The following is a 19,250-nucleotide window of genomic DNA, read 5'->3' as shown; positions in this document are numbered from 1 at the left end:
TACGTTCCCTAAACCTGAATATTGTCCCCAATGTGTCTCTCTGCACACCACTGCAGGCGTGTGTATTCTCTGCGCTCAGTTGCGCACTTTTCAGTTAGTGTTAAAAAAAAGGCCTCAATGGCAATCTTACTCTGAAACGCGTTTAACCGCAGGTAATCACGCGCTGATCGGAACGCTCCCTTAATCGATTTATTGCTGGATCGTCTGGCTTATGGCGAACCTTTCTGACAAACGCGCGTGCCGTGACACTCAAAACCAAAAGACCGCTCGCTCCACTGGCCACGAAAAAGTAGAATCCAGAACCGCGCTCAAAAAGAGACTCCGAACGTGAAATACTTCCACAAATATTCTCTTCTTCTCCTTTATTTCAAAGGTCCCTTAACCTGCGTGGCCCCTGTGGGTTGTGTGCAGCAGTCAAAGCGATATGTCCATTTTTTTTTGGGGGGGGGGGGGCGAGGGATCGTTGTTAAAAAGCGCTTGCACCGCTTCTGCTGCTACAGGGCTTCTGTGTCGTTCGTGATTTGAGAATGAGGTTTCCCAAATTTGCCCTTCACTTAACCTCAGTGAGCAACACGCTGTGCACGTAACGATTCAGCCCTCCCTGACCTCCCCCCCCCCCGTGAAGTGATACATTGTTACAACATTTTTTTCGGGGGTCAGGGGCTTTGGGGTGGGAGTCATGCATCGATTCAAAAATATTTTTTATGGCCTTTCGTTTTCTCGTACTGCCTCAACTAAACCACTTCGTGTGTTCTGTTCCATCCTGTTTTGTACCGTCTGTCGTGTTCCGACTGATTAGACTCGTTTGTAACGTACTGCTGCATGTAAAACACTCATCATTCCTTGGCCAATACAGGGACTCCTCTACCTACGAACGAGATAGGTTCCAGAGGTCTGTTCGTAAGTCGATTTGATCGTAAGACCAACTTTACTCCTGTCGATTCCAAACGTGTTGTACGGCGTGTACACTAAACACGGGGAATGGCTTTAAATGTGTTATAATCTCCTGTAGATGTAGATGTCACTGGGTCTTCACGTTCTGCAGATGTAGATGCAACTGGTTCTTCACGTTCTGCAGATGTAGATGCCACTGGCTCTTCACGTTGTGCAGATGTAGATGCCACTGGTTATTCACGTTCTGCAGATGCCACTGGTTCGTCACGTTCTACAGATATAGCTGCCACTGGTTCTTCACGTTCTGCAGTTGTAGATGCCACTGGTTCTTCACGTGCCATGAAGATCCTCTGAAAGGTCATAAGTCGATTGTTTGTAAGTAGAGGAGTCCGTGTAGCTCCTTCATATATGTAGAGGACGGGAGAGCTTGGGCAATTGTTGGCGCCGGCCAACCGCATGGCTGCCCTCCACTCGCTTCTTTGTGCTCACTCCTGGGCGCCTCTGAGCCATCTTCTGCCTTCTTCAGGAGTGAGTGGTCACTGTGTGCGTTCCGAGTTGGAATGACAGTGGTATATTTTTCGCGGTTGGTCTTGTACTGCCCGTCGAACTTGTACTTGCGCGCGTTCTCTCTCGCTCGTCCGTGCTGTCTCTAAATTGGTGCTGTCTGGGTCGTTTCCACGATCGTCCTTTGTTTCCCTCCCATCTGTGCTCTCTTGTTAGTGCGGTGTCAAATACTGATCAATATCTGTACCCGTTTACATTTTCTGACGTGTCGCTTGTTAAGGCTCATCGCAACAACCTCTCTCCCTTGTACCGTCTGTCTTGTTTGTTTATAACATAGTATGATCGCTCATACTGCATCGTTTGCGCTGTGCGCTTTATCCCGTCTCCGATGCGCCATTTCTTGCACGTGCAAACTGATCCAAGGTCTCAGTTATTTCGTTCATAAATGCGAAGCAAAATGCCCCGGTATAAATGTAACCACCGTGGAAATTAGGATAACGATGTTGCCATTTTAATCGCAACAGCAAATGGCAATCGTCACCGTTGACGCGACCCGGTAAATTGTTATCCTCGCTACAAATGCTCTGGCGGTGCCGTGGTTAGCACGCTCTGCTGATGAACCCAATGGCCCTTTGTTGGCGATTCGATTACCGACCCAGTCCGCTTTGCTAAACCCACGGCTGACCAACGTGGCGACGCGATATGTACAGCCGATTAGCACGGTTGGCTACGTACGGTGCGAAATAAGTTCAGCGTACATGGGGTACATACGTCCCATTTAGAATGCACGGCTGTATGAAGTTCTGCCCATGCTGTGTCGGTCATAGGAGTTTTCATATGACCATACTTCACCCATGTTGATCAGCGTGGGTTCGATAATAGTTTTTTACCCTTCTATCTGTCAACAGCGTGGGTTCGTGAAGCAGAGGGAAATCCAGGACCCGGTCCGGATATCGCTTGCTAATGATGTCACCCGTTGTCCGGAATTGAACTCATGTCACGGGTTCATGGTGTAGTCAGTCTGCTAACCGCAGCTCCAACTCTACACGGCCAACGAGCTAACGTGCACCAACTAACTGATTGTCATATCCCACGATGTTTTTTTGGACCCCACCTATGGGTGTTTAATAAAAGCGTGTGCGTATGGATAGGTGGGGTCGCTGCGGTTTTCGTCCATGTGTGCGGACCTTATAAAACGCACTTGCACCAATCAGCGTACTGAGAAAGATTTCAGTGGCGAAATCAGCAATTGGACAATGTCAACGTGAACTCGATATTATTGTTGGCACGTGCGGAGAGACGGAGAGAGAGAGAAACATCGTGTTACGGTCTGAAATGTCCACATATGCAGTGTATGTATGTTATGTTGAAACAGGGGGAGGATGTCTCCACAACTCTGGCTGTCGCCTGATGATGCTGCTCGTTGTTGTTGTTGTTGTCGTTGTTGTCGTTGTTGTTGTTGTTGTTGTAATCACCGGCGAAACGTCACGGTGCTCGAATTGTAAACGCTGTCGTGGGTTCACTCTCCAACACAGAACCGGTGTGGAACACTCGTGACGAATTGCCACGTTTTGTTTGCTTGACAAACCTTACTCACTGGCCGTGTCGGGTGGTGGCGGGTTTCACGACGCATTGATATTCACGCGATCTAACCCAACACCTCTGTTGTCGATAATATTGGTCGTGAAAGCCCTGTGACTAGGGGCCATCCATTTAGTACGTACGCATGGAGGGGGGAGGGGGGGTTTAACCCAAATGCGTAGCTTGCGTATGCGGGGGGGGGGGGGGCTACTGACAATGTACGCATAGGAAACGGGGGGGGGGGTGAAGCCTCGATAATAATTTGTCGACATTGGCCTTCAAATGAGTTAGATAGTCCGGCGGTGGACTACATGTTTCCTTAAACACGTTAATATTATTAACCCCTGATCGTTTCTGCGTGGATTCAATATCGGCCGTTCTATAGGATTCGGGGGGTTGGGAGTGCGTCAGGCGTACGTACGCAGGTGGGGGGGGGGGATGTAAAAAGTCCGCGTGCTTACAGGGAGGGGGGGAGGGGTCAAGTTTTGCCAATTTTTTTGCCTACATACTCAATGGATGGCCACCCTTACGTGTTAAACTGACGTTGAACTTCTTCCGCACCGTACAGTTACACGAGTGCGGTCATGGAAACGTTACACTCCCGTGGTGTAAACTTGGCTCCGCGACCACAACTTATTACAGTATGTATATATATACGTGTATTTTTTAAGAGGATGTTGGCATCATGCGTGGATTTGGCGCCAACACGGCGTGTCTTTCCCGCCACCTCGTGGATACGATCCCTCCACCACGCAGAGAGGAACGAACCCACAGGCGGAGTTTGACTTCTGTATGGGGGAGGGGGGGCCTATGGGATGCGCTTTGTCCCTCGCGTTAGGAATTCGCGGATTTGTATAATTGTTGTTATTTTTTTGTTATTTTCTTTGAACCTACCTACGTGACTCTACCGAAAGACCCAAATAATATATAATATAATCACTTAATTATATTGATTGTTAACTGCTGAAAATGAATTCATTAAGGTGACCAGTTTGGGCGGGGCATTGCCCCCCCCCCCCCCCCGTGCCCCCCTCCCCCCATGGAGGACCCTCTCCACACCGCACCACGGAAAGGTGGAGCGATAGAATCAGCGGTCACTTCCACCGCGCGCTTTCAAATGCGCTCCTGCGGCCCGTCTGGAACCATCTTCCTTCCGGTACTGGGAAGCCAGCGGTGCTGTGCACTTTTACATCTAAATTGAACTGCTTTTCTGTTTGTTTAATGTGTTGCCCCCCCCCCCCCGCCCGCCCGCATCTCCGATTTGCACGGTTAGCTACGTACGGTGCGAAAGAAGTTCAACATTACGCACGTGCGTAGAAGCTCGCTGTGGTATTATTCCATCTGGCGGGATCGTGAGAAGTGGCGGCGCGCTGTGGAGGCCTTCATCCAGCTGTGGGTTTACCGCGCCTGATGACGTTGCCTGCTTTTGGGTAAAATGTCCTAACAAATGAACCGAACGCTGCGAACGGAACAACGTTGTTGATTTGCACAAATGAACGGTGTCCATCGACGGACGCGACAGCCATCAGTCGCATCGGTCATCGCAAGGCCGTCGCCCGAACCGACGGGCTCGCGACTGCCGCACGGCGTGCAGCCGTGGCGTCAATCTACTGCTGGATGGCGGCCTCTAAGTAGGGTCACAGGAAATGGCGAGCGGGGATGAGGATGACCGCTAATGCGGTGGAACCCGAGCAGCGCAGAAGGATGTCGCCTCCACTCGCGCCCTGCCACCGAAGCCGTACGTTGTTTCGCAGGCGTCACGCGTGGCAGGCGCTCTGAGTAATGGCACGAGGCCGTGTGATAATTTCATTCAGTTGAAAAAATTCCATGAATTTCCATGCACTTTGTTTCGGCACCGATATCCAGCCTCAGAGACACGATAACACGTTAGTCATTATTTAATCATCTATTTCGATTTAAAGCTTTCGTGACTGCAGGGATTCATCTTCTTGTTTCTTTCGGTAAAGTCACGTAGAAGGGAAGTAATAAAATAATAAAAATAAAACATAATAAAATAATTCTCACGACGTTTCGGCTACAACGCAAGCAGCCGTCTTCAGGTGAAGAATGAGACACTACCAAGCTAGGAGCTTATATATAAGCTGGGTTGGAGGTGGAAGAGCGCCTTAACAAAAAGAATGTGCATATGAAGAGGAATTTAGCATATTCATGGGAAATGCGTAGGAGGTGGGCGGGGGGTTTTCAAAGTCATATTATGCCCATGCATTATGCAGGATCAGCAGCACCAAGGGGGGGTACAGGGAGTAGCATTAACAAAGGAAAGGAATGTTAATGATATGTAGCTGCAGTTACTAAACAACCACGTAGAAAACTAAAGTATAAACTACGTAAAAAACTAAAGTATAAACTGCATTGCACCATCAGTATACTTACTATACTCTACAATAAGCTGAGTTACTAACAGCAAGTAATACATTACAATTCTACGTCGTAAAAATTATATAATATGCTTCCATCTAAACTATATTCTCTTACATCACACGAGCATATACCGTACTATATACTGCCATAGATAAACCCAACATTACATTATATACTGTATTGCTATAAACCACCCTATACCTTATACATTTTAATATAACACTATGTATTATTCTACCCACCCTAATGTGTATCGAAATGGTTTATTACGTCCTTCCAATGATTGCTAAGCCAGAATCCATCTTCTCGGTTAAAATTGTCTCTGTGTTTGTATATGTGGATCGCCTCATGAACGAATCTCTCATGATAGCCAGATGGCTTGCAGAGAACCTCTGTCTTGGAGAAGTCAATGTCATGTGAGCCCACTGAGTTGTAACAGTGATCTGCCACGGCTGAGGTGTTTGTCCTACCGTGTTTCAGGTCAGCTTTATGTTCACGGATGCGGTCCGAGACATGTCGTTTGGTTTCCCCAATGTAACTGCTACCACAGAGGCAACTTAGTTTGTAGACGCCAGGATACTGTATGTCTGGAACCACATATTTTACAGACGGTACCAGATCATGGATTTTATGTACTGTGTTGAATCGGACCTGGATCTTGTGTTTAATCAGGATTTTGGAGATCTTTTTTGTGACCCCAGCAATGTAGGGTAAGGTGATGGTCTTGAAACCTTCTGCAGCCAGGCCACCAAGATTATACGGCTTGCCAAAGATACATAAAGAAGATACACCTCTTCGTCCCATTGGCTCTACTATCAACTCCCCCACCTATAAATTGGCTCGTTTTTTGTCTGAAATCCTACGGCCTTTCACTGGAAAAACCACCTCTGCGGTACTAAACTCTACTGACCTGGTATCGACAATCAAGGGGATTGCCCTGTCCCCAGACGACCTGCTTGTCAGTTTTGATGTGGTTTCCTTATTCACCAAGGTTCCTGTACCTGACACCATCGCAATCATTGAAGACTTGGTTCATCAAGGACTGAATGCTGAGGTACCCCCCCTGGTGAGACACTGCTTAACCAATACATACTTCACCTGGAATGAAACTTTCTACAAGCAAATTGAGAGCACCCCAATGGGCTCCCCCCTATCTCCGGTTGTAGCCAACATCTTCATGGAGAAATTTGAGACGGACGCCATCCAGACTGCCACTCTACGCCCGACCTTATGGAATAGGTACGTAGACGACACTTTTGTCATCTGGCCACATGGCCGGCCTGCTCTAGACCAGTTTCTCGACCACATCAATTCCATACACCCAGCCATCAGATTCACCATGGAAGTCGAAAATGATGGCAAGCTACCCTTTTTGGATGTCCTAATCAAAAGGAGACCTGATGGTTCAATGAGCCACTCTGTCTACAGGAAAGCCACCCATACGGATGCTTACCTAAAACCGGATTCCCACCACCATCCATCCCAGAAGAATTCCCTCATCAAGACTCTATATCATAGAGCCCAATGCATCTCCGACCATGAACACATTTCCAGTGAACTCAAACACGTACGCCAAGCTCTTAAGGCTAATGGTTACTCCGACTACACAATCCGCAAAGCCATCACTCCAACCATCAAGAAGGATCCTGTTGAGGAGCCTTTCAAGACCTTACCCTACATTGCTGGGGTCACAAAAAAGATCTCCAAAATCCTGATTAAACACAAGATCCAGGTCCGATTCAACACAGTACATAGAATCCGTGATCTGGTACCGTCTGTAAAAGATGTGGTTCCAGACATACAGTACCCTGGCGTCTACAAACTAAGTTGCCTCTGTGGTAGCAGTTACATTGGGGAAACCAAACGACATGTCTCGGACCGCATCCGTGAACATAAAGCTGACCTGAAACACGGTAGGACAAACACCTCAGCCGTGGGAGATCACTGTTACAACTCAGTGGGCTCACATGACATTGACTTCTCCAAGACAGAGGTTCTCTGCAAGCCATCTGGCTATCATGAGAGATTCGTTCATGAGGCGATCCACATATACAAACACAGAGACAATTTTAACCGAGAAGATGGATTCTGGCTTAGCAATCATTGGAAGGACGTAATAAACCATTTCGATACACATTAGGGTGGGTAGAATAATACATAGTGTTATATTAAAATGTATAAGGTGGTTTATAGCAATACAGTATATAATGTAATGTTGGGTTTATCTATGGCAGTATATAGTACGGTATATGCTCGTGTGATGTAAGAGAATATAGTTTAGATGGAAGCATATTATATAATTTTTACGACGTAGAATTGTAATGTATTACTTGCTGTTAGTAACTCAGCTTATTGTAGAGTATAGTAAGTATACTGATGGTGCTATGCAGTTTATACTTTAGTTTTTTACGTAGTTTATACTTTAGTTTTCTACGTGGTTGTTTAGTAACTGCAGCTACATATCATTAACATTCCTTTCCTTTGTTAATGCTACTCCCTGCACCCCCCCTTGGTGCTGCTGATCCTGCATAATGCATGGGCATAATATGACTTTGAAAACCCCCCACCCACCTCCTACGCATTTCCCATGAATATGCTAAATTCCTCTTCATATGCACATTTTTTTTGTTAAGGCGCTCTTCCACCTCCAACCCAGCTTATATATAAGCTCCTAGCTTGGTAGTGTCTCATTCTTCACCTGAAGACGGCTGCTTGCGTTGTAGCCGAAACGTCGTGAGAATTATTTTATTATGTTTTATTTTTATTATTGTATTACTTCCCTTCTACGTGACTTTACCGAAAGAACCAAGAAGATATTTAATCATCGTTATGCATTCAACAAAAAATACTTAAGTGCAAACCCCTTCATTCACTCTTGATTTAAAGCATTCGTGACTGCAGGAATCCATACTCTTTGGTTCTTTCGGTAAAGCCACATAAGTAGAAAACATAATCGATCACGACGTTTCGATCGCAACACAAGCAATCGTCGTCACCCTTCATTCACGTGAACACTTTGACAGGTCTTCAAAAATAACGCGGCAGCTCATTCCACACAACCACCCGCATTGAGAAAAACATTTAAAAACACGTTACTCATAGCACACCACGGTAAGGAGAGTAAGAGGCACGGAAATCGTGAATGGGAAAAAAACGAAAAGGGGAGCAGGACAGGGAAGGGATGCGGGATCGGAAGTCCCCGAGACGGACAAAGCGAGGGGAACGACTCGAGATGAGCAGCAGGAATACAGGAGCAGCACTCGGACGGGAAGAGGGAGGAAGGCGGAGGAGAAGGGATGACTGTGCCGAGATGAGAGAGGGAGGGGGGTGAGAGTGTGGTGACGGATGGGGGGGCGAAGAGAGAGGCAGAGAGAATCAAGGAATGACGAGCAGAGGTGAGCTCACTGGAGGCTTGAGCTGATTTGGATGAATAGTATCGGCCTTCTACCTGCGTAAAACTAGTGGTAGGGACCCTTCCTACTTTCTATAGGCATTGGAATCACTCTCCACAAGAGGCAAATTACAGTAAAACCTCGGAGATCGAACGCACCAGAACTCGAACAAATCGGTGTTCGAACGATATTTCCGAACATTTTTGCCCCGGAAACCGAAAGAAATTCGGAGGTCGAACGGGCAATCGCGATCTGAAAGAACCTGTACGGCTGAGACGCGTATGGCCAGCGTGCATGCCGCTTGCCCAGACAAACAATAACACCACCACCTCCTCACCACCTTCCACTCAAGCCATCAACTCTCCTTACTACAGGTAAAGTGAAGTTCAATGTTTATTCATTTCATTTATTCCATATATTTATTCATTTATTCCATTTATTTATTGTTTCTTGTTTTTTGTATGATTTTATGCATGTAATTACTGTAAACTTTGTGTAAAAATGCTTTATAATGAGAGCGTTCTTGTGTCTGGAACCAAATAATGTAATTTACATTCATTCTTATGGGGAAAATGAATTCGGTGTTCGAACAAATCGGTGTTCGAATGGCCGTCTGGAACGAATTATGCTCTATCACTGGGGTACCACTGTAGTTGGTTCGCCGATGTTGGGGGGGTGGGGGGGGATCCTATTTTAAGCATTTCGCGAGGGATGTCCACTCAGGGAGGTCTTATGATGACATCAGTTGACTTCAGTTGTGATGTGTTCTTGCGCAGATGCGGGGTAGATTCGTCAACGACATTCGCCGAAGGATCGTGGTCGACGGCTGCGTCTGGGAGAACTCCATCCCACAATGAATTGACCATGGGCGATGACGATGACGCGTCCAGCATGCGACTTCGAATCACGTCGGACTGGTTTCGGCGATAAAAAATTTGTTTTAATGCGTCTACGCTCAAACTTACATCGACCCCACGATAACGCGCGTGCGCGTGCGTGCGATGCGCCAGGCCACGTCTTCTCCGTTCCGAGCGCTTCCCCGGACACGATCGGAATGTCCACGGGTCCCAACTCGTGCGCGCGATCGTTCATCGCCAAGACCGCGCGTCAATCACCACACGCAGCCTCTGAACGTCCACAAAACGCTCCGCGGGATTTCGTCTCCCCGATGAGCTCGCGGGGCCGTTCTTATCTCTCGCGATCTTATCGGCGCCGACGCAGTCACTCTTTGACACCGATTAAAAACACATTAAGGCGTTGGGAGGTGTCCCCGTACAGGTGCGTGAAGAAAGTTTAACCCCCACCACCTTCCACACATCTCCACTATTAATTACGTTGAACTGGACTTCTGCAAGGAGACACCTTGGAACACGACTGTTTAAAATAAATGTTTTGATGATGCTGCTGCTGCTGCGTTGGCAGCGGTGCACAAAGACAATTCACAAAGCTTAACAACGAAAGAATGTGCTGTTTAAAAAGTACCATTGCCCGAAATGTCGTACATTAGTTTGTTATGGCTACGGTGTTGTTGACGAGTGTGTTGAGCCCAAAAAAAGGGGGTGGTGAGTGTGCGTGTGTGAGTTTGTTACTGAGGTGTGCGGTGGAGTAGTGGTGAGCATTGTGCTCTATGGAACCTGGCCACCAACCCGAGATCGATTCCCGCTCACGGCCAACACCAGTGACGATTATTTGAACCGGTCCCGGGCTTCCCCGACGTCAGCTGAGTCTCAAATGAGTATCTTAGTGCGGTGTGTAAACATCATCCACTAGGGAGACAAAGGCAGCCAGGTGTGGTTCTCGCGACCCATTCCCTTGTGTGCCGTACCGGCATTCGTAGGTGCTCGTTAACAGCACTTACCCCAACAATCTGTTAAGACTACACGGGGGATCTTTGTCTTTGGTGGGAGACACGAGTGGACATCACCACTGGACAAATTTGTATACAGTCCTTTTGTTGACAACAGGCATAAGCTTGGAGTGTGTCTTACTTTCACGGTGGCCAGATGTTAACTACCTCGCCTGGTCTACAGGATGTCGTGGTTTCAATCACGACACTGACGCCTGCTGTATATTTGGAGTTTGCGTGTTCTCCCCGTGGTCGCGTGGATGTTTTTCTTCCGGTATTTCCCTCCACTTTTATAATCATGCGTTTGGAGTATTCTACTGCTAGACTTTTGCACGTGATAAGCTACTTCGTTGAACTGTCATGCGTGGCTATGTCGGTTCTGAATAGGAGCGATATAGTTCAGTGGGCCTTACCCCGTAAAAAATAGTTTCAGGAGCGTCTTATAATCTGGAGAACATGGTTATTTTTGCATTCGAAAAGGTTGAAGATACGAATGATATTAAACGTTGCACATCAGTATTAACGTGGAACTGAACATTGGCAAACCCACATCATTAAAGGTTAATTCTACACAATGATCTCCATAGACATCCTCATCCACTCCCTCGTGAAAACAAAAGCAACGTTCCTCCATCCAGGATTTGTGTTTCTAATTAATTAACATCCTCACCATGTCTCCTGTCAATAACACAGATGCGAAGCGGACACTGGTTTACTGTGTTGCCATACATGGGGTAAACCTTGACTAGATCACCCCATATTCTTGGTTCTTTCGGTAAAGTCACGTAGAAGGGAAATAATGAAATAATAAACGTTCTATCAATATAAATCAATATATTATATTGTTTTCTATTTTTATTCTTTAATTATTTCCCTTATACGTGACTTTACCGAAATAACCAAGAATATGAATCCCTGCGGTCGCGAAATCTTTCAATCAAAATTTAGATCACCCCATTTATAATTGTGTATCCAAAGACAAAGATGCCCCGTGTAGCCCCAAACAGACTGTTGGGGCAAGTGCTTTTAGCGAGCAGCACCGATGGAGGTTGAGCCTTTGTCTCTCCCTGCGTGCTGGAAGTCGCTATCAACCGTGTACAACACGCCGATTGGCAGAACTAACTCACTCGGCTCGCGAGAAGGAAAGAAAAAAAACTCGCACGTTGCAAAGGTAAAAAAAAATTACAATCATCGACGTACAATACAATCATCGACATACAATACAATCATCGATCTCACCGGCGTGGTTCTGTCGTCGTTGTCTGCTGCTGCTGATGTTGATGGATGTCAGCGTCTCTCTCTCTCGGTTGTGTCCGGTTGGGTGAGGCAGGTCGCGACCCGCACGGTGAGAACCTCGTAGCTGTCTGTGCGTCTATGTATCTGTCTGTGTCTATGTCTGTGTGTGTCTATGTCTGTGTCTGTCTGTGTCTGTCTGTGTGTCTGTCTGTGTCTATGTCTGTGTGTGTGTCTGTGTGTGTGTGTGTCTGTGTGTGTGTTCTGTCCCCACCGCCGCTCCAGCCTCTCGGGGCCGAGTCGTCGTGTGGGTTCGCCCGTCGCCTGGGACAGCGACACTTCTCACACCGCGTGCCACCCCCCCCCACCACACCACCTCCCCCCACCACACACACCTCCCACCCCACCACACACCCCCACCACACCACCTCCCCCCACCACACACACCTCCCACCCCACCACACCACCTCCCACCACACCACCTCCCACCCCACCACACCACCTCCTCCCCACCACGCCACCTCCTCTCTACCACACCACCTCCCCACCACCACACCACCTCTCCCACCACACCACCTCCCCACCACACCACCTCCTCCCCACCACACCACCCCCCCCACCACACCACCTCCCCCCACCACACCACTTCCCCCCACCACACACACCTCCCACCCCACCACACCACCTCCCACCCCACCACACCACCTCCCACCCCACCACACCACCTCCTCCCCACCACGCCACCTCCTCTCTACCACACCACCTCCCCACCACCACACCACCTCTCCCACCACACCACCTCCCCACCACACCACCTCCTCCCCACCACACCACCCCCCCCCACCACACCACCTCCCCCCACCACACCTCCCCCCCACCACACCACCTCCTCCCCACCACACCACCTCCCACCACACCACCTGTTCACGCCGTCACCTGCGTCACGTTGGTCAGCGGCTGAACTTTACCCCCCACGCAGTCTCGTCCACCCGCCCTCTTGTCCTCGCTGTCGCCACCACCACCACCCCCCCACCTCTCCACAACTTTTACTACCGTCACGGTTCGTTACTACAAACAGGCACGTAACAGCCTGACAACATCTGTTACGATTAGCCTATCAGTTTCCATAGACACGGAACGGTAAAAATACTCAAAAAAACACGTGTGTGTTCGACCGATACCGTCAGGGTCAGTCGGCCTCTCCAGCAACAGGTTTGTGCGCGTGTTTTGTTTGAAGATCGCTGCTGCTGCTGCTGTTGTTGATGTTTGTGTGGTGGAGTCCGAGGGGCTTTTTATTCATTTATCGTTCGAATCGCTCACGGGGGTCGGAAACCAAAAATAACAACAAAAAATCGATTTAAAGCTTTCGTGACTGCAGGGATTCATCTTCTTGGTTCTTTCGGTAAAGTCACGTAGAATGCAAATAATAAAATAATAAAAATAAAACATAATAAAATAATTCTCACAAGAGAATTATTTTATTTTTATCATTTTATATTAAAATAATAAAAATAAAACATTCTACGTGACTTTACCGAAAGAACCAAGAAGATAACAAAACAATGTGTGGCTCAAATTCGGCAACAAATTCGGCGACCCCGTGTTCTGAACAACAACACAAAGGGACGGTGGGTCCCTGAACAAATAGCCGTCACGACGCAGTCGTCAACGAAGCAGTCCTCAACGACGCAGTCCTCGAAGAGCCACCGCACGCAGGCTCCCGAGACGCAGGTTTGCCGACCCCACGGTGTGGCTCACGGTGGAGATGGCAGAGCAACAACAACTGCGATTTTTTTTTGCAGTTTTTTTTTTACCTGAAGACGGCTGCTTACGTTGTGGCCGAAACGTCGTGAGAATTGTATTTTATTATGTTTTATTTTTATTATTTTATTATTTCCCTTCTACGTGACTTTACCGAAAGAACCAAGAATAGAAAAACAACTGCATTGTCTCACATTCACGTGGGCAATGCCAAGATAATCGCGCCGGGAGCAGTGGTCGGAGTGGCATCGCTGCGATGTCTCATTCGCGTTTGTGGATCGGGGCATTGCGTCTTCCACACACGTTGTACGGTCCTGTTCTGGATGACCACAGTCGCACATTGGAGAGGTTTTTTTTATATTTTCCATTTTGTGCATCTGCTGCTGCCATGGTTTGTGCAGTGGATGCGCTTTAGGGTAGACCACGAGCTTCGTGGAAGATCAAACCCATGGATCTTCGGGCATGCGGGCTGAATTTGGGAGACAATTTAAACATCAAATCATGGACTGCACCTCGTGGGGGGGCTTTAGCTCATTGGCCTGACACCACTCTCTTATCCTTACCCGGAGCAATGCGGCTGGCTTAGCCAGGCCCAAGGAGTCCTGGACATTGGCACCACGTGCGTCTGTGTATCACAGAAGCCGAACGGAATTTTCTACATGTCTTTTTTTCAAAAACTAACTTCTCTTTAAGTACCGTGTTGTCATTAATTTGAATCTTAAACATATTTACGTGATAATTTCTCAAAGGATGAACGACACATTTTGCTTGCGTACGTCAATAACAAAATACTTCTGAGATGAATTACACACACACAACTCCGATTAGCACGGTTGGCTACATACGGTACGAAATAAATCCAACATACACACAACAACAACAACACCAACAACAACCGCCATTCGCCACTAAGTGGCGGTGACGTCACCACGACGCCTGTGCCAGGCCATGTGCACCCTGAGGCCACGTGAAGTGTCGAACGCCCGCTGGCAGGAGGTCACGGGGCAGACCCAGGTGCCACGGGTCGACTGACCGAGATGACCGAGATGACCAGCCGATGCACCACCTGTGCCCCCCACTGTACCAACTCGCCGTGCTCCAGCCACCCGGCGCTCCGCTCGCTGCTGTGAGCGTCGCTCCTCCGCCCTCCGTTGCTGCCGGAGGGCGACTGCCTCCAACTGCCCAGTAGCGTCCCTCACGAGCCTCCTCCACTGAGGCCGATCTTGACACCGCTGGTACCAGTCATCGGCAAGTCCACTCAGCTCCACATCCTCCTGTACCACATCACTCCATCTCTTCTCCAGCCCGTGCCGCGCCCGTTTAGCCCCCTCGATCCGGCCGAACAAAAGCTGTTTAGGCATGCGGTGGCTGGGCATGCGGGCTACATGACCCAGCCAACGCAGCCTTGCACACATACACATACATACACACATACACACCTCTGCCGGATCAACATTGCAGGCGTGAATATTTCTCCCACACTCGGGTTTCACCCCCCCCCCACAACCCCCTAATTTTCAAAGATACCAGAAGATAAATTCGTGAACATTTCTATAACGACCAGTTTATTACCATCAAAGAGACGTTAAACAGCAATTCCATCAAAGAAGCACTTGGGTGCTCCCAAAAGTCAACACTTTCACTCCGGGTCCAGAGGTCAGAGTCTGCGACCGATTGGCAGTAAGTAAGTCTTAACAACTTGAAATTGAGCACTCTCATGAGTCCAGTCCATCATGAATGCGCACCGCACTGTTCACACAGTCAGCTCTTTGCAAACTAACGCTGTTTTACGTCTGCTATGGCAAAACTGTCTCGAATTCAAGGATGGATGCCGAACATCTGCTACCGGTTCCAGGCCTTCGGGCTGGAGACCCCCGTGAAAATAACCTAGCTGTGTATCTGTGCTGTGTGTCTGTGCTGTGTATCTGTGCTGTGTGTCTGTGCTGTGTGTCTGTGCTGTGTATCTGTGCTGTGTCTGTGCTGTGTGTCTGTGCTGTGTATCTGTGCTGTGTATCTGTGCTGTGTCTGTGCTGTGTGTCTGTACTGTGTGTCTGTGCTGTGTATCTGTGCTGTGTCTGTGCTGTGTGTCTGTGCTGTGTATCTGTGCTGTGTATCTGTGCTGTGTCTGTGCTGTGTGTCTGTACTGTGTGTCTGTGCTGTGTGTCTGTGCTGTGTATCTGTGCTGTGTGTCTGTGCTGTGTGTCTGTGCTGTGTGTCTGTGCTGTGTATCTGTGCTGTGTGTCTGTGCTGTGTGTCTGTGCTGTGTATCTGTGCTGTGTATCTGTGCTGTGTCTGTGCTGTGTGTCTGTGCTGTGTGTCTGTGCTGTGTGTCTGTGCTGTGTGTCTGTGCTGTGTATCTGTGCTGTGTGTCTGTGCTGTGTGTCTGTGCTGTGTATCTGTGCTGTGTATCTGTGCTGTGTCTGTGCTGTGTGTCTGTGCTGTGTGTCTGTGCTGTGTGTCTGTGCTGTGTATCTGTGCTGTGTGTCTGTGCTGTGTGTCTGTGCTGTGTATCTGTGCTGTGTATCTGTGCTGTGTCTGTGCTGTGTGTCTGTGCTGTGTGTCTGTGCTGTGTGTCTGTGCTGTGTGTCTGTGCTGTGTGTCTGTGCTGTGTATCTGTGCTGTGTATCTGTGCTGTGTCTGTGCTGTGTGTCTGTGCTGTGTGTCTGTGCTGTGTGTCTGTGCTGTGTGTCTGTGCTGTGTATCTGTGCTGTGTGTCTGTGCTGTGTGTCTGTGCTGTGTATCTGTGCTGTGTATCTGTGCTGTGTGTCTGTGCTGTGTGTCTGTGCTGTGTATCTGTGCTGTGTATCTGTGCTGTGTGTCTGTGCTGTGTATCTGTGCTGTGTGTCTGTGCTGTGTGTCTGTGCTGTGTGTCTGTGCTGTGTATCTGTGCTGTGTGTCTGTGCTGTATCTGTGCTGTGTGTCTGTGCTGTGTATCTGTGCTGTGTGTCTGTGCTGTGTATCTGTGCTGTGTATCTGTGCTGTGTGTCTGTGCTGTGTGTCTGTGCTGTGTGTCTGTGCTGGGTGTATGTGCTGTGTGTCTGTGCTGTGTCTGTGCTGTGTCTGTGCTGTGGATCTGTGCTGTGTCTCTGTGCTGTGTGTCTGTGCTGTGTATCTGTGCTGTGTATCTGTGCTGTGTATCTGTGCTGTGTCTGTGCTGTGTATCTGTGCTGTGTGTCTGTGCTGTGTATCTGTGCTGTGTGTCTGTGCTGTGTGTCTGTGCTGTGTGTCTGTGCTGTGTATCTGTGCTGTGTGTCTGTGCTGTGTGTCTGTGCTGTGTATCTGTGCTGTGTATCTGTGCTGTGTCTGTGCTGTGTGTCTGTGCTGTGTGTCTGTGCTGTGTGTCTGTGCTGTGTGTCTGTGCTGTGTGTCTGTGCTGTGTGTCTGTGCTGTGTGTCTGTGCTGTGTGTCTGTGCTGTGTATCTGTGCTGTGTATCTGTGCTGTGTCTGTGCTGTGTGTCTGTGCTGTGTGTCTGTGCTGTGTGTCTGTGCTGTGTGTCTGTGCTGTGTGTATGTGCTGTGTATCTGTGCTGTGTATCTGTGCTGTGTGTCTGTGCTGTGTGTCTGTGCTGTGTATCTGTGCTGTGTATCTGTGCTGTGTGTCTGTGCTGTGTATCTGTGCTGTGTGTCTGTGCTGTGTGTCTGTGCTGTGTGTCTGTGCTGTGTATCTGTGCTGTGTGTCTGTGCTGTATCTGTGCTGTGTGTCTGTGCTGTGTATCTGTGCTGTGTGTCTGTGCTGTGTATCTGTGCTGTGTATCTGTGCTGTGTGTCTGTGCTGTATCTGTGCTGTGTGTCTGTGCTGTGTGTCTGTGCTGTGTGTCTGTGCTGTGTATCTGTGCTGTGTATCTGTGCTGTGTGTCTGTGCTGTATCTGTGCTGTGTGTCTGTGCTGTGTGTCTGTGCTGTGTATCTGTGCTGTGTGTCTGTGCTGTGTGTCTGTGCTGTGTGTCTGTGCTGGGTGTATGTGCTGTGTGTCTGTGCTGTGTCTGTGCTGTGTCTGTGCTGTGGATCTGTGCTGTGTCTCTGTGCTGTGTGTCTGTGCTGTGTATCTGTGCTGTGTATCTGTGCTGTGTATCTGTGCTGTGTCTGTGCTGTGTATCTGTGCTGTGTGTCTGTGCTGTGTGTCTGTGCTGTGTGTCTGTGCTGGGTGTATGTGCTGTGTGTCTGTGCTGTGTCTGTGCTGTGTCTGTGCTGTGGATCTGTGCTGTGTCTCTGTGCTGTGTGTCTGTGCTGTGTATCTGTGCTGTGTATCTGTGCTGTGTATCTGTGCTGTGTCTGTGCTGTGTATCTGTGCTGTGTGTCTGTGCTGTGTATCTGTGCTGTGTGTCTGTGCTGTGTATCTGTGCTGTGTGTCTGTGCTGTGTATCTGTGTATCTGTGCTGTGTGTCTGTGCTGTGTGCCTGTGCTGTGTGTCTGTGCTGTGTGTCTGTGCTGTGTATCTGTGCTGTGTATCTGTGCTGTGTGTCTGTGCTGTGTTTCTGTGCTGTGTGTCTGTGCTGGGTGTCTGTGCTGTGTGTCTGTGCTGTGTATCTGTGCTGTGTGTCTGTGCTGTGTGTCTGTGCTGTGTGTCTGTGCTGTGTGTCTGTGCTGTGTGTCTGTGCTGTGTGTCTGTGCTGTGTGTCTGTGCTGTGTGTCTGTGCTGTGTGTCTGTGCTGTGTGTCTGTGCTGTGTATCTGTGCTGTGTATCTGTGCTGTGTCTGTGCTGTGTGTCTGTGCTGTGTGTCTGTGCTGTGTGTCTGTGCTGTGTGTCTGTGCTGTGTGTATGTGCTGTGTATCTGTGCTGTGTATCTGTGCTGTGTGTCTGTGCTGTGTGTCTGTGCTGTGTATCTGTGCTGTGTATCTGTGCTGTGTGTCTGTGCTGTGTATCTGTGCTGTGTGTCTGTGCTGTGTGTCTGTGCTGTGTGTCTGTGCTGTGTATCTGTGCTGTGTGTCTGTGCTGTATCTGTGCTGTGTGTCTGTGCTGTGTATCTGTGCTGTGTGTCTGTGCTGTGTATCTGTGCTGTGTATCTGTGCTGTGTGTCTGTGCTGTATCTGTGCTGTGTGTCTGTGCTGTGTGTCTGTGCTGTGTGTCTGTGCTGTGTATCTGTGCTGTGTATCTGTGCTGTGTGTCTGTGCTGTATCTGTGCTGTGTGTCTGTGCTGTGTGTCTGTGCTGTGTATCTGTGCTGTGTGTCTGTGCTGTGTGTCTGTGCTGTGTGTCTGTGCTGGGTGTATGTGCTGTGTGTCTGTGCTGTGTCTGTGCTGTGTCTGTGCTGTGGATCTGTGCTGTGTCTCTGTGCTGTGTGTCTGTGCTGTGTATCTGTGCTGTGTATCTGTGCTGTGTATCTGTGCTGTGTCTGTGCTGTGTATCTGTGCTGTGTGTCTGTGCTGTGTGTCTGTGCTGTGTGTCTGTGCTGGGTGTATGTGCTGTGTGTCTGTGCTGTGTCTGTGCTGTGTCTGTGCTGTGGATCTGTGCTGTGTCTCTGTGCTGTGTGTCTGTGCTGTGTATCTGTGCTGTGTATCTGTGCTGTGTATCTGTGCTGTGTCTGTGCTGTGTATCTGTGCTGTGTGTCTGTGCTGTGTATCTGTGCTGTGTGTCTGTGCTGTGTATCTGTGCTGTGTGTCTGTGCTGTGTATCTGTGTATCTGTGCTGTGTGTCTGTGCTGTGTGCCTGTGCTGTGTG

General features: G+C 48.8%; 1 protein-coding gene across 1 annotated transcript in view; it reads right to left on the bottom strand.

Moving 5' to 3' along the window:
* LOC144734292 (uncharacterized) overlaps nucleotides 1-12,146 on the bottom strand; it is a 141,443-nt gene extending 129,297 nt beyond the window's left edge. The window contains exon 1 of the mRNA XM_078616445.1: nucleotides 11,839-12,146. The gene's annotated coding sequence lies outside the window, so the exon portion shown is untranslated. The remainder of the gene's footprint in view (nucleotides 1-11,838) is intronic.
* Nucleotides 12,147-19,250: the final 7,104 nt, after the last annotated feature.

This window comes from Lampetra planeri, chromosome 50 (genome assembly GCF_965212315.1).
Source record: "Lampetra planeri chromosome 50, kcLamPlan1.2.h2, whole genome shotgun sequence".
Classification (NCBI taxonomy): Eukaryota; Metazoa; Chordata; class Hyperoartia; order Petromyzontiformes; family Petromyzontidae; genus Lampetra; species Lampetra planeri.
The sequence above is the reverse complement of the archived record's forward strand: the minus strand, read 5'-3'. Positions and strand labels throughout refer to the sequence as shown.